This window comes from the organism of the source record quoted next, unplaced genomic scaffold (genome assembly GCF_019419815.1).
Source record: "Pyrus x bretschneideri cultivar Hongxiangsu unplaced genomic scaffold, Pyrus_bretschneideri_v1 Contig65, whole genome shotgun sequence".
Classification (NCBI taxonomy): Eukaryota; Viridiplantae; Streptophyta; class Magnoliopsida; order Rosales; family Rosaceae; genus Pyrus; species Pyrus x bretschneideri.
The window spans coordinates 1,077,606-1,081,459 of NW_025999804.1; positions in this window are offsets into that span (position 1 = coordinate 1,077,606).

The window sequence follows — 3,854 nt, forward strand, 5'->3', positions numbered from 1 at the left end:
GGCCGATGCTACCACTTTGGCTTTGTAGCCCATCATGCCAAGAGAAAATTCCAACCAACCTTGACCCCGTTGGACCTCCGTAGACGACAAATCGACGTTGGGAAGTTTTAGGCACCCGCCGGCTTTGTGGGCAAAATTGACCCCCTTCCGTCCACTTTTGGACTTTGTGGCAGGCGACAATAGATCATGATGTCTTGATGTGCGTGCAAGATAATCATAGCATGGACCCCAGGTGAGTGGCTCTTTTTCTTTCATAGGCATATAATTGATAGTTCCACAAGCACTTCTAAAGTGATGGAAGCGATGGTAGCGAGTATGATTGTGTTGAGATATATTATAGCTCATAAACCTGCACCCCGGTCTTAGTGCTCCCTGATAGGAGCATATTTAGGCGACTTAGTTAGCTTGTTTTCGTGCATTTATGTTGTTAGTTCATAGTTATTTTAGTAGTTTAAGCCATTTTCGTGTGTTTTTAGGTTCCCATGGCTAAGGAAGCAAAAAGGAGCATTTTGGAGCAAAATCGGGCTTGGACTGGATAGCTTATGCTTGGAGCAAAAGGAATGGACGAAATTGAAGACCTAAAGGAGTTAGGATTCCTAATCACAAGAGGATTCGATGCATAAACCATCAAGGGCATAAACCATCAAGGGAAGCCCAACGTCGACTCAACCCACCAATGATGGAAGTTGTGAAGAAGGAAATCATCAAATTACTTGATTGTGGAGTCATCTATCCTATCTCGGATAGTTGTTGGGTTTCACCGGTTTAAGTGGTTCCCAAGAAGTCCGGAGTCACGGTGGTGAAGAATGAAGAGAATGAACTTGTGCCTACACGCGTTCAAACCGGTTGGAGAGTATGCATTGACTATAGGAAGCTAAATGCCGCAACAAGGAAAGATCACTTTCCTTTGCCATTCATCGATCAAATGCTTGAAAGGTTAGCCGGTCATTCCTTTTATTGCTTTCTTGATGGTTATTCGGGTTATAATCAAATTGTCATAGCACCGGATGATCAAGAAAAGACCACCTTTACTTGTCCATTTGGTACTTTTGCATATCGTCGTATGCCATTTGGTTTATGCAATGCACCGGCCACCTTCCAACGATGCATGGTAAGTATATTCTCGGATTATGTTGAGAAAATAATTGAAGTGTTTATGGACGATTTTAGTGTTTTTGGGGACTCATTTGATGATTGTTTGCATAATCTTACTTTAATCTTGAAAAGATGCATGGAAACTAACCTTGTTTTGAATTGGGAAAAATGTCATTTTATGGTCAAACAAGGCATAATTTTGGGTCATATCATCTCTGAAAAAGGAATTGAAGTTGATAAGTCTAAAATAGATCTTATACGTTACTTACCCTCTCCTACTTCGGTTAGAGAAGTTCGTTCTTTTCTTGGCCATGCAGGATTTTATAGGCGATTTATCAAGGATTTTTCCAAGATTGCACAACCCCTATGCCGTCTCCTACAAAAAGAAGTGGCTTTTGAGTTCAACGAGGAGTGTGAGAATGCATTCAAGCATCTCAAAGACATGCTTACCATGACACCCATTATCATTCCACCAGATTGGACGTTGCCTTTTGAGCTAATGTGTGATGCATCCGACTATGCAATAGGGGCTGTTTTGGGCCAAAGGAAGAATAAGCAACCACACGCCATATATTATGCTTCCCGGACCTTAAATGATGCTCAATTAAACTACTCTACCATTGAAAAAAAACTTCTTGCCGTTGTGTTTGCTTTAGATAAGTTTCGTTCATATTTACGTGGCACTAAAGTGATTGTATATTCTGACCATGCAGCTTTAAGGTACTTATTCACCAAAAAGGAGGCCAAACCAAGGCTCATTCGATGGATGCTTCTTCTCCAAGAGTTTGACATTGAAATTCGAGACAAGAAAGGGAGTGAGAACGTGGTTGCTGACCATCTAAGTCATTTGGTGTGCAATGAGGACTCTTTACCCATCCAAGAGACATTCTCTGATGAGCAATTGCTGTCCATTAAGGTATGTGAACCTTGGTATGCCGATTTGGTGAACTTTTTGGTGTCAAAACGTGTTCCAAGTACCATAGCTAGGCACCAACGTGATAAACTAAAGAAAGAGGCACGGTTTTATGTATGGGATGACCCATATTTGTGGAAGTTTTGTGCAGATCAGATTGTTCGTCGTTGTGTGCATGATTGTGAGTTTAATTCAATTCTAACCTTTTGTCACACTTATGCATGTGGTGGACATTTTGGAACACAACGCACTGCCCTTAAGGTGTTAGAATGTGGTTTTTATTGGCCTACAATCTTTAAAGATGCTAAGACTTTTTGTTTAACTTGTGATCATTGTCAACGAATGTGAAATATAGGTGCAAGGGACCAAATGCCGCAAACACCCATCTTTAATGTTGAAATTTTTGATGTTTGGGGCATTGATTTCATGGGCCCTTTCCCATCTTCGTTTGGTTTTACTTATATTTTGCTTGCGGTGGATTATGTCTCAAAATGGGTGGAAGCCAATGCCACCCGTACTAATGATTCTCGAGTTGTTGCAGATTTTATAAAAACTAACATCTTTGCTAGATTTGGGATGCCTAGAGTGCTTATTAGTGATGGAGGGTCTCACTTTTGCAATCGTACCATAGAGGCATTGCTCAAGAAGTATCAAGTCACACATAAGGTTTCAACACCTTACCATCCCCCAACCAATGGCCAAGCCGAGGTGTCCAATAGAGAAATCAAGCAAATCTTGGAGAAGACTGTTGGACCAACAAGAAAAGATTGGAGCGTGCGTTTGGAGGATGCATTATGGGCTTATAGAACGGCTTACAAAACACCCATAGGGATGTCCCCTTTTCAGCTAGTCTATGGCAAGCCATGTCATCTCCCCGTGGAGTTAGAACACAAGGCTCATTGGGCAATCAAGACATTCAACGTGGACATAGATGCGGCTGGAATGCATAGAAAGTTGCAATTGAATGAACTTGAGGAGATTAGGCGTGAAGCATATAAGAATGCTTGCATTTACAAGGAAAAGACCAAAGCTTTCCATGACAAGATGATCCGAAGCAAAAGATTCTCCATAGGGCAAAATGTTTTACTTTTTAATTCTCGCCTTCATTTATTTCCTGGTAAGTTACGTTCTAAGTGGATTGGGCCTTTTGTTGTTACTAATGTTTTTCCATATGGCGCAGTTCAAATCCAAAGCTTGAGGAATGGCCAAGAATTCAAGGTGAATGGGCATCGTTTGAAGCCCTATTATGCAAATGTTGAAGGGCAGGTTTTGGAGGACATCACTCTCCATGCCGTGGGCTCTAATTGAGGACAAGAAGAATGCTCGTCCGGCTGCACGACGTTAAAGCAAGCGCTTCTTGGGAGGCAACCCATGCATTCAACTAGAGAGGATTTGGGCAATTCACCAATTCATGTCACAAAATCAGATTTGCGTTCCTAAATCTCTATCTCTTTATTGTTTTTATTTCATCATGTTAGTTAGTTATATTGTTTGTTTAAATGTGAGTCTTTGTTTGAAACATTGAGGACAATGTTTGATTTAAGTGTGGGGCGGGGGGGTTAAACAAGTTGTTTTTGCATGTTTTTACATGAATTTCGTGGGATTTTATTACCTATCACTTATAATGTTGTTTCTCACTGTTTTTAAGTGTTTTAAGAGTGTTTTGAAGTGTTTTTATGTCTTTTGTTCAGAAAATCCGAAAATTTACAAAAAAAAAATTGCAAAACAGTTTTGAAAAACCCAAAAAGAGTTGTTTTTAAGTTGTTTTTGTGTGTTTGTTTGTGTCTTAGGTTACCTTCCAACACAATGATGAGGATTTGGTTTTTAATTGCATGACTATTAAAGA